This window comes from Aphelocoma coerulescens (genome assembly GCF_041296385.1).
Source record: "Aphelocoma coerulescens isolate FSJ_1873_10779 chromosome Z unlocalized genomic scaffold, UR_Acoe_1.0 ChrZ, whole genome shotgun sequence".
In the NCBI taxonomy this organism is placed as follows: Eukaryota; Metazoa; Chordata; class Aves; order Passeriformes; family Corvidae; genus Aphelocoma; species Aphelocoma coerulescens.
In genome coordinates this window covers 11494343-11506924 of record NW_027184085.1, presented here as the reverse complement: position 1 = coordinate 11506924, position 12582 = coordinate 11494343, and positions in this window count along the sequence as shown.

Sequence of the window (12582 nt, the reverse complement as noted above, 5' to 3'; positions counted from 1 at the left end):
AAGGCATAGAAAGGTACACAAATTAATTTCTGGACATAGGGCAGCAATATGGGATACACATCAAAAAGTCACCCCAAGACATAACCACAGGACCTTCAGAGTGGCCAACCACAGTCTGTAAGCTGACGTGTCAGGGATTTTAAAGGAACCTTTGAAAACCAAGAAGTTGCTAAATATCTGTGTTTCAGTTGATGCCTACTTGATATCACAAACTAATAAAAAAGAAAATTTTTCAATATTCTTGAAGGCTTCTCCTAATTCACTGTTACCCTTATGAGTCATCAAGTTAGCTTTTGCTAGATCAAAGTTAAGGATTTGGGACAGAGGAAAATAGTTTCCAGGAGGGATTGGATGTTTTGGAAGGCAGTCTTTTGCTAGATCTCTGGAGTTACCTCTATCTCTGTCGTGTTACAAGCAGGTGAGAAGATGGTCTGGATTCAGTGATTCAGTGGCTTTGACTGGGGTCTGAGACATCAGAGAATGAATCATAGAATCACAGAATGGTTTGTGTTGGAAGAAACCTTAAAGATGATCTAGTTCCAACCCCCTGCTGTGGGCAGGGACACCTTCCATTAGACCAGGTTGCTCAAAGCCCCATCCAGCCTGGCCTTGAAGACTGCCAGTGATGGGGCATCCACAGCTTCTCTGGGCAACCTGTGACAGTGCCTCACCACCCTCACAGTAAAGAATTTTTTCCTAACATCTAATCTCAGTCTACTCTCTTCCAGTTTGAAGCCACTCCCCCTTGTCCTGTCACTAGATGCTTTTGCAAATAATCTCTCTTCATCTTTCTTGTCAGCTTTCTTCAGGTACTGGAAGGTCACAATTAGGTCACTCCAAAGCCTTCTGTTCTCCAGGCTGAACAATCCCACTTCTCTCAGCCTTTCCTCACAGCAGAGGTGTTCCAGCCCTCTGATCATCTCGATGGCCTCCTCTGGACTGGCTCCAGCAGGTCCCTGTCCCTGCTGTGCTGGGACCCCAGAGCTGGATGCAGAGCTCCAGGTGGGTCTCAGCAGAGCAGAGCAGAGGGGCAGAATCCCCTCCCTCCCCTGCTGCCCACGGGGCTCTGGATGCAGCCCAGGACACGTTTGGCTCTCTGGGCTGTGAGTGCCATGGCCGGGGCATGTCCAGCCTCTCCTCCACCAGTCTGGGCAAAGGGCAATGCAGGTTACTGTGCTGCTGGTGTTAAAGAAAGCTCCCATTGCAACACTGGCATACTGGAGTGATGGCAAATGTGGCATTAATAGGGAGCTGCCATAAGGAAAACTCCAGGCTGAGGGAAGCTGATCAATGAACTATCAGAGAGGAAATGTTTTATTGCAAGCTCATCAGGACTCATTGTGAACAGAAGTGCAGTGAACCTTCAAGCTCCCCACATGCTTATTTATACAGATGGCAGTCATGGAGATATTATGTTTCCTGTTTATTCTCCTATATCTGCTATCTGTTTCATACGATATCTGAACTAAAGAAGCTTGTCATTAAATTCCCACTGTGTTCACTTGGAAGTATGTTTCCTTGTGGTTCGGCTCTGGAAGTAAAAATATTGTCACGTTATAACATATGGGAGCATGAATCAGACTCATAACAAACAGTGCTGAGTGATAAAATTACTGTCCTGTGCTGCAGTGCCTATCTGAAAGATAAGGAATGGTGGTTTTCTGCAAATTCTTTTCCATGTGTCTCTGTCCCTAGTCCCAGCCTTCACGGGACACACCCTGGCCCTGGTGGTCATTGCAAATCACTGGAGTAACAGACACACTGGAAGACCAGTGAGATTTTTGCCCCTAGCAGCTGTGAACATAGAAGTGACTGACTTCACCCTCCTGCCCATCTGATGCAATGTTGAGCCCAGCTGGTCTCGGCTTCGCAGCCACATAAAGTTGAAGTTTTGCTTTACATCTAAACTGAGGGGAGGCCATGAGCACCCCCAGGATCCAGCAAGAGGCAGGAGTTTGCTTACAGCAGATGTCCCTCTTGTCAGCAAGTGCTCCCTGCACGTCACCTGGAAGCTGACAGTTCCCTGACGATCCCGGGTCACTTCATTTCTGTTCATGCCTCTCTTCCAAGTTTGTGTTTAGGCAAGGAGGCAGAAGGGATGTCGCAGCTGCCAGATCCTGCTGTAGTTAATGGGAGCAAATACATGTCTTGGTAATTATTGTAGGTTACACGATCAGCAAACTTCAGATTTTGGCTGAAGCTTCCTGCTGGCACTGTCTGCCCTCCCACAAGGGTGGTCTGATTGACAAGGGTACCCTGTTTATGTGAGGACCCTGCTGGGAGCAGGCAGTGCTGGCCTCTGTGAGGGTGCTGGGGCTTTGGATCTGCTGCTCCTTCGCCTTTTCAACACCCACTCGGACTCAGCATCAGTCCGCCTGACCTGCAGTCACCCTCCAGATGGGAAATGTGTCTGTCAGGCCTTGCTGGACTCATGGTATCCCAAAGAGTAGTTGAGATGGGGAGCACAATAACATTCTCTGCTGAGCTCAACAAATCCTTTGAGCAATCCAAGTCTCAGGGTTCACTGAGTGCTGTTGTTACGAGCATGTGAGGAGGTAAAATGTGCCACTAATACACTGGAAACTTTGTTCAGGGAGCTTTTATTCTGGTGCTGTGACTGCCGTGTCCATGTCCCTTACTGGGTCATCTGAAACTGTAGAAAGGTAATCAAAACTGGGGTTGAAATTTTCCATCCAGTACAGATAGTCCCCCCTACCCTAGGTGAAGAATTGAGTTTGTCTGTGTAAATTTGAAGCAGCGTTGGGAACAAACTATGCTAGAAAGCTTGGTTTCTGAAAAGTAGAGTATTGGAGTGTTTGAAACCATTTTTGCATTAACTCAGGTGCCATGAGTAATCATGAGCAATGTCAAAACTGATAATTTCAATATTTCTGGAATGAAATATTCCTTTTGAGGGATGTTGGTCAGTGCTCTTCACAGGACAGAAAATCTGTTGGGTGGTTCTGTCTACCAGCTGCCACTTGCTTGGAGTTCACGTTTGAATGAGTGAGTGCCATCAGTGCAGTTTTGTGCAGGATGCTGGAGGGGGCCCCTTCCTGTCTTTCCTCTTGACAGATTTTTCCAGCATACAGTGACAATTATGACAGCACAAACAGCATAATGTCCTGACCATAGATGATCTGTTTGGGGGTTTTGTTTCAATAAACAATCAACCCACTGGAAGAAAGAGTTATCCAGAAAAGCTATTTATTTTCTGGTGGCCAGATATGTTGTGCTGGTTTCATACAGGAAATCTGCTCCACTCAGAACTGAAAGCTGTCGGTTTCCTGGATGTATTTCACTGGCCAGTGACTGTGGGAAGCTGGTGCTGAATTGGCTTCACAGTTACTAGGAGTCCCCAAACAGATTTAAAGGGTGTGTCTGACTGACTCCCACTGTGCACACACATGGAGCTCTCATGTGCTTGAGCCTGAAGACTTTTTATAGCGAAAGCAATAAAATAAATCTCTGAAGAAAGAACATTTTGTGTCCTCTGCAACAGCCCATGACACCTGTTCCTCTCAAATGAGAGCTGCCTGCTGAGATGAAGATATGCAGTATATGGAGTGCAAAACTCACTGTAAATTAGAGCTACAAGGGCGTCAGGTTTCTTTCTTCTCTTTCATTATCATTATTTATTTAGAGAATGACTGTAAATATTTAGCCTTAGATTAGTGAATTAAGGTTGCTGGTAAGAGGACGGTTGCATCCTTAACAGTATTTGTTCTGATCAAAGGAAAACTATGTCTTAATTTGAGCTGGGTGGAGGTTGTGTCCTGGTGAAATCAACACATTTTGTGTGCTCACGAGCTGGGCTGCTCAGATTACATGTTTCATTTGATGAGTGGTCAGTTAGATGGATAAGAAAGTGGTTGGACAGTGACATCCAGAGGGTCGTGGTCAACAGCTTTGAGCACCAAAGGACATCAGTGACAAGTGGAACACCCAGGGGTCCTTACTGGGATCAGTGTTATATCTTCATTAATGACATAGAAAAAGGGATCAAGTGCACCCTCAGCAAGTTTGCATGTGACACCAAGCTGTGAGGTGTGTTTGACACACCTGAAGGACAGGATGCCATCCAGAGGGACCTGGACAAGCTTGAGGAGTGGCCCAGGGGAACACCATGAGGTTTAACAAGACCAAGTGCTGGTGCTGCACCTGGGTCAGGACAACCCCTGGTATCAGCACAGGCTGGGCATGAGCAGACCCAGAGCAGCCCTGCCCAGAAGGACTGTGATTCTGTGACTGATTTTTCAAGCTTTCTGCCTTTTGCTAGCTGCCATTTTTGCTGCTTCTTCTTCCAAACTCAGGACTGTGCTCTTTCTTTCCATGCCAGGAATAGGTGCAGCCTCCATTAGAAATCTATTTCACAGAGGGGTGCTTGCAAACTTTTGTCAAATCACCTCTTTCTTCCTTTAAATGAGATAAATACACCAAGTTTCTTCAGGCTTATTCCATGGACTTCAATTTTTTCTGCTCTTTTTGAATGCTTAAAATTGTAACTTTGAAGTGCAGATGCACAAGTTTGCAAATCTGGATTTGTCACTGCCTACAACACTGGTATTCTCTTACATTTTCAGGGTCAAATATTAGTTATTGGACCTCTTCCATTACATTATAAAAGTCAGATGGTAGGTTGCCATGACTATGATGCTATTTCCCAATGTCATGAACTTCAGCATACAGCCCCCCCTCATATATGGCCTCTCATCTTTGCTTTTCCTTATCCTTCCTTTATGAGACTTGATTTTTAAATTCCACCGACTTTAACAAGTGACCCAGTTCACCCTATCTAACCAATCTTCCTCATTTACTGTCTTGACAATTTTTATCTCATCTGAAAATATTCTCTGCACTGATTTTCTGTTTTCTTCCACATCACCAATAAAGATGTTTAATGGCAGGAATATCTTTCTACAGGAGTGAAAGTCTTTGGTTGACATTTCCCTTGTATTTTATTTTTATGATGAATTCTGAATGAGCTTGTGTTTACCTTAGATGTTGGTTTTGCGATCAAAATGTCACAGGTTCAGTTTGTAACTGGGCGGAAACACCAATTTAGTGTAGTGGTTTGGTCTAAAATACTCATTACTGTTTATCTTCTGTGAGATAAGAATTAGGAGAAATGCAAAGCAGGCACCAAACTTGAAAGAATATAAAGAAGTTTATTAACAGACCTAAAAGAAGAAAAAAAATTATACCACCTTCAGAACTCCCCTCCTCCCCCCACCTTCCTCCCTTCTCCCACTGACAATGTAAAAAGACAACCCTTGAGATGTTCAGTCTGTTTACCACTTCCATAATAACCTTGTTCAGTCCATTTAGAAAGAGAAGTCTCTTCTTGCTTGTGCTTTGAAAACATGATCACAATGAGACAGCCACCCACTTCCAAATATTGTTCAGTCCATTTAGGAAGAGGAGTCTCTCTGCTCGCAATGCGCGTTCCTTCCCCCGACTTGCAGCTTTTCCCACAACTGCTTTCAAGGGTCCACTCTTGAAGTTTTTGGGGTACAATTTTAAGGCTGAGCCGTTCAGAAACAAAAAACCAGAGGCCCTTCTCCTTCCCTGGGAGCAAAGGGTCTTCCTCATCTTCATCTTTAAGACTATCTCTGGGAGCATCTGTAGGAACTGAGGTTTTCTCCTTTCCCGTTTGGAGCAAAAGTCCTCATCTGGTTCATCTCTCCCTGTCCAAACTTCTCATGAAATTACAGCTGCATCAGCATCTGCTTATTGCTTACGAGTTGAACACTCCACCCCCCATATCTTCATGAAATTACAACAGGATACTCTGATATATCATAGCTTCACAACAGACTTTCAGCTTTAAGCATCTCCTCTCTCTCTTCCCTCAGATTTTCAGCTCTTCACAGCAATAAAAGGGTTAATCTCACCTCGGCCTTGCAGCTGGAATGTGGCTTATCGCTGTTGGTCTCCTGGCCTCTGCCGGACAGAGGTGCTGCTTTGCTGAAATCTTGGCCGAACTGGAGAGGGGGGGGGTCCGAGCCTCTCTGGCTGCCCACGGCAAGGCAGTGGGGGGGGTTCCATGGCTGGAACAGGTCCATGGCTCCAGGCTGGCCGTGGCCCGGCCCGGCCTGGCCCAAGCAGGGCCTGGCCGGGCCTGCTGGCCCCCGCACGGGGCCCGCAGCCACCTGTGCCAGCGCCAGAAACGAGAGAGAGCTGTGGGGAGTTTGTCTGTTCTTAAGTGTGTATCACAGAGGCGGTCACAACTTTAAGTGGCTTAAAGAATTGTCCATATCCAAACTGGCCAGCTGATAGGTTCTGTCAGGTCCCAGAGGAAGCTGTAAGCACCCCTTAGCAAGGACATGTCTTCCGGGACTATCCTTGCTAACCTATGACAATCACCCAGGGCAAATCAAAATTTTTCATGGATGTCTTTTTTGCCTTATCTAAGCCAGCTTGTCTGCTGGAGGGAAGCTGTGTTAGAATTGTGGTTGTAATAGGTTGGAGAATCAAGCCAGCATAAGCCACAGTCCTAACCTTTGTCTTACTGAAATTTCAACCTCAAGTCACACTCAAAACATGCTCAACAACAGCTTTGAAATGCCTTTGATGTCAGATTTCTGTTAGCATAACCACTGAGACAACTTTGGGTCAGATGGATGGTTGCCATCTTAAATATCCAAAATAGGAAGGAAACAAAATAAAAGACTCGCAGAGATCTATTGCAGGTCATGCTTCTCTGTTGCCTTTTGACATCCCTAACTATGCATTTGAAATCATAGGAAATGGATGCATTTGGAAATAGGAATCATCATAGGAAATTCAAATGCATTTGAATCAAGGAAAACTTAAGCAGCTGCTGTTCCATCCAGCTACAGAGTGGATCAGAAAAGCAAGACTCCAGGAATTTCCTACAGCAGAGAAAACATCTGGCTTCTCTTCACAATAATGGCTGACACACTGACTGCAAAGCTTCAGCCTACAAATGTTCCTCAGACATCCCCTAAGCTGCCTGCCAGGAACTTGCAAGTCCAGTATTTACAGCTGGATGAAGCCTGGCTATGAAAAAAGGGGCTTATGATGTGATGGATCCTGGTTTTGAAAGTCTTCCTGAGCCAATACTTCTATGTGCTTGAAGATTTGATTAGCAGGGAAAAATGCAACAGAAGATAGGGTGCTCCAGGCTCATGTTGGAAAGGTGCATCCCAGCCCCACTGTGCTACCTTGGTGCACACAAGTATTAATCCAGAGCCTCCTTGCTCTTCCGCAAGGGACCATTAGTTGGCCATGGCTCCTACAAAGTAAAACCAAATTGAGGAAGGAAGGAGAACTGACAAGGGAGCTGGCTGTCCTTATCACTGCTGTAATTGAGCAAATAATCCCAAATACCTGTATAGCTGAAGCCATGAACAGAGCTGCTTTTGATCTAGGGACACTAGTCTAGCTAGTCTAGCTTAGAAGGGGAAGTATTTTGTTTTATTTGCAGCTAGTTTGAAGCAAAAAGAAGGCAGCTTGTAGTTCTGGAAAATAATGAGAGGTTCCAGGTGACAGTGATGTTGTTACAAATCCAGGTGGTCTTTGGATCTGCTTGCCTCTGCAGTGCTGAGCTGTGATCCCTCCAGGTGGATCTCAAAAGTGCCATAGGCTTAAGGTCAGGCGAAATGTCCATGGAAAGCTCCAAAGCAGTGGTAGTCACTGGTGACTGATAAAAGGAAGTCAAAATGTGTGCAGTTTCCATAAGAGAAGGAATTTCATAGTCTCAGTGAAGGACTTGCCACTTTCCCCTTGTGCCACCACTGTATCAGCTTGTGAATAAGGAATAATTTGCCTCTAAACTGACAACTTTGGGAACACCTAGCTTTGATGATCTAGGCTCTGAGCCATTTCATGACTGAAAATACCTCTTCCTATACAAAACAATGTATTATTTCAAATATCAATGGTACCTAGTTTATAAAATAACAGCAGAACTCGGAATGTCTAGGCAGTTCAAAGCTGTAGCTGTTCAGGAGCTTTTTAATGAGTGAAAAGATACTTCACTGAAGATATTTTGCTCAACTATGATAAGCTCAGAATTCATTTTAAGAACATGTATTATAGAATGAGTGACATCTTATTAGATAAAACACAATAATATCATAGTTACCATTTTCCTTTCAAAGAAAAGATGGACCAAAGTTGTAGTTCTTACTGGAAAGTTCACAAGCAGTTAAAACCTTGACCTGCGTCTATTTTTTTGGCTCTGTGTACAGTCCTAGCAACTACTGAGAAATAACACTTAACATGTTTCTGGAATTATGGTGTTAACTCTGATATCCTGTCTAATTTCCTTTCTGTGCCTACATTTCCCTTCCATAAATACTGGAGGGATACTGCGTGGTAACTGCTGTGCTCTCATTCGCTATTGCTCTTCACTGTTAAACAGCTTTTATATGCTTTGTGGTACATGGCACTGGATGTTATTTATTAACACATGCAATTCAAACCATCATTCGTATGAAATTGCTATCTGTGACATCTGAAGACTGTCCTCAAATGATGTGTTGAACATGATTTCTGCTTCAAGTACTAAGTCATGCACATTTGAAGAAGTGGAATAAAACTGAACAGCAATTCATAAGATTTTCATCAGCCAAGTGCTTGCCCTTTCCCTTTCTTAAATGAGAAATGAATTTATAATTGCTTTATGAAATATCTTTTCTTGAAATGCAATCTGTGTTCACACCAAAAAAACCCCGCTTTGAAAAGCTTTGGATAATTTTGAATGAAGCTTCAGGTGTTGAGCTAAATGTACCTTGGATGAAATTTGCATGACTGTAAGTTCCCAAGTTGAAAACTTTTCTGATAACAGTGCAGGGGTTTTTACTGAAAAAGTGTCTACATGTGTATCCTTTCCAGTCTCCAGCTCAGCTCTTCTAGCCACCTGCTGCTGATTCTATTTCCATCACATCTGAAACAGCATGTGTGCTTTCTTCCTAATAGACTTCCTTCATCACCTTTGTGACCCTTGATGGTGCTCCCTTCAGTACATCCATGTTATTTCTACTGGGGAGCCCACCACATTGTGCAGCACTCCAGATGTGCCTCCCCAGGCTAAGCAGAGGGGAAGGATCCCCTCCCTTGACCTGCTGGGTTTCTGTCACCTCATTTTTCCAGCCCACTAAGGACCCTTTGAATGGTGGCACAACCCCCTGGTGTTGAGCCACTCTTCCCAGTGTGAACGTGCTGAGGGTGCCCTGTCCCATCATCCACATCACTGATGAAGATATTGAACAGGACTGGTATTAGCCTCAAGGCACATCACCAGCCACTGCCCTTCAGACAGACTTTGCTGTTAATCACAGCCCTTTTAGCCTGACTGTTCAGACACCTCTCACACCCACTTACCTAGTCCATGCTTCACCAATTTGTCAACAAGGGTGCTACAGAAGACAGTAGCAAAAGCCCTACTAAAGCTGAGACAGACAGCAGGTGGGTATTCAGGTAGGTGAATTCAAAACACTGGTTTGCTTGACTGATGGTAGCCCCTCAGACAGCCTGGAAGAGTTAAAGATGTATTCCCAAAAACCTCTCTGCTGACAGTCCCCACAGTTGCAACTCAAAAGCAAAAGTTTGTCAAAAGCAAGAATGGACTAGAAACATACCCAGCAAGTTCAGCCCTATTCAGAGTGTAGGCAACTGAAACAAATAATGTCATGTCATAATTCAGTCCTCAGTCTTCTCATTCTGCATTTACTGAAGGGTAACTGAGAGCCGAATGTTTTTTTGCAACTGAGACGGAGAAAAGAAAATCATCCTGTCTTGCACTGAGTTCTATCTGAGGATGAAAAGTATTGAGCTGCAGTTCTTTAATGAGATTCATTTTTATTATACTCTTGTGTGATGCAGAATTCCCAGTAATCCTGGTTGAGGGTGATGATGCTGCCCTTCCTCCCCAGCACCTCTCCTCCACCAGCTCTTCCCCTGTCTTGAGAAGCAATGCTTCTTGTTAAGTAAAAATGCTTCTTTTTATGGTGCTGCAGAATTCCAACAAAAACAAAGATCTGTGGAGAGAAAAATCGCTCCACCTCCATCATAAAGACTGAAAACCATTTGAGGAAGGGAAAAAGTAAATTGCTAGCTATCAGGATTTCGGTTTGTTTTTGTTTTTTTTTTTTTTTCCTTTTCAAGAAGTTTATATGGATCTTTCTGCACACCCCAGAGCTGTGTAGCAGCATCTTCATTGCTCACCCAACTTCTGAAGTTGCTCTTATGGAATGGAACAGAACAGAACAGAAATAAAAAGGAGAAAAAGTGATGCTGTATCCAAAGTACTCTGGGTAGCAGGCTGAGAATTGGGATTGTTCAGCCTGGAAAAGAAAAGGCTTTGGGGTGACCCAATTGTGTTATTCCAGTAGCTGTAAAGGTAGCTACAAGAACAATGGAAAGAGACTCTTTACAAGGGCCTGGAGGGACAGAACGAGGCAGAATGGCTTCAAACTGATACAGGGTAAGTATAGATTAGATACAAGGAAGAAAATCTTTACTGTGAGGGTGGTGAGGCACTGGAACAGGTTGTTCAGGGAAACTGTGGATTCTCCAACCCTTAATGCCAGGTTGTATGGGGCTTTGAGCAACCTGGTCTGGTGGAAGGTGTCCCTACCCACGGCAGGAGGGCTGGAACTGGATGATCTTTAAAGTCCCTCCCAGCCCAAGCCATTCTATAATTCTGATAAATTACTGCGGAGAGGGATCAAGCCCTTGTGAGTGGCTCAGACAGATCTTCCAACCAACAAAATTGGTGCCTAAACAGTGCACAAGGTTATCTCTACTAATAACTCCAAAACAGGCTCAGCACACATTCATGTCCCTCTAGAATTTTGCTTGGTCATGAAGTGTGATGAAAACTGTCTGCCAGGGCTGAAGGCCCTGCTGATGAACAGTAGGGCAAAAGTAATCAGTGAGCTAGATTTTGTTTGTTCCAGACTTTATTATCTGTTATAGTTTCTGAAGACAGTTGTCTTCTGAAGAACTGAACACCTTTTATTGATCAAATCTGTTTAAGGGCACCAGTGACATTTTGAGCACTGAATCAATAATGTGCCTGACATACCATAAGTGAGGGTAGATGAGAGAAGGACAGATTGATTGACTGATTTTTCCCTTTGCAACTTTTGAAGCAGCACCCCTCTGGGCTCCCAGGGCTCCTCACTACAAATGGTGGGCAGCTGCTGGACCAAACCAGCTCTTGAAATATGAGGGGGAAAAAAGGTATTAAAGAGCTGAGGTGCCGGTGGTGCCACTGAAAAGAGGGAGTCACTGTCTCAAGATGAAAATAAAACGATGCAGTGACTTAGAGAAGAGCTGTTCTGACTGCAACTTAAACAGCAGAGAAGATCCATCATTTTCAAAATGAAAAAAAGTGTTGACCACATCTCTCTTCTCTTTCTGTGGCTGATAGTGGGATCCACTTGCTGCTCTGATATGAAAAGCCACGTCAGGGCATACTGGCAGCTGCTAAGAGTGTGTGGTGCAAGAAAGAGAAATCCCGGTGTGCTGTGGCTGTTTGCAGGGTTGCAGACAGACTCTGCACCCCTGCATACACACAGAGTCATGGCTGCTCGTTCTTCTAAGAGGTGTGACCCCATAAAAAATGCTGCTTGGCAGAGCAAACAGAAGAGGAGGTGCAGTGGGGGGAGCAGAGCCCTGGTTTCCAAACCTGAAGGTCCAGTTCTTCCAGGGCTGTGCAGGGTGACAGGGATTATGTCAGTGGCATGCTGTGCACTCCTGGCGCCCCCACATAATTAGATCACCATCACTTCAGAGCAGAGCCTGCTTCTGTACAGCTTTGGACAATGAGGTTTTGATCTTGTTGGGGTCCCTTGGCACCACATTAATACTATTTCATTAAACATATTATAAGATTTACTGCCACATCACCAGGACAGTTTTTAAGAAAGCTGACCCTGTGATGAAGGGACAGAGCTGAGGATGGGAAATTGAAACTTTAATCTGGCTTTCTGTTATAATTTTGAGTTGGACATTTATTCCTTCAGCTGGCATAAACATTTGTCTTGCACAGGTCAGCTGTCAGTGAATTAAGATTTTCAGATTTTATCAGTGATTTATGATACTGGTTCTGATGAGTTTAATTGCAAGATAACAGACTATCCTGTAAACAGAGTATTGCTTTGCAAAGCATGTTGTTGGAAACAAAAAGCCATACACTGAAGTACTTCACTGTGTGCTTTGCCAGATCTACATGGTATATCTTGAAAGGAGTTAGTTGCTGAGAATTCAAGATTCATGAAAACAGAAATAGAAAAATTCTAGCTTTATATGCTGGTCCTTCCTATAAAATATAAATGTGTTTGAAATCCCCAAAAGGAGTCCCAGATCTGTTAGGCAGCACAGGCCTTGTTTTATCTGTTTTGTTACTGTCTTCACTTTTCTCATATCTTTTTCTGAATAGGAGATAACTCAGACTCTTAGTATGCTCTTCTTTGGATGTTGGGGATTTGGGTTTGAACCCCTTCAGACAGAGAAGGGAACTGAATGAAGGAATGGCACAATGGGGACAGGGACTCAGTGTGTGGCAAGTAGCAAGCTTCGAGATGAATAGGACTGTACCTCCACAGT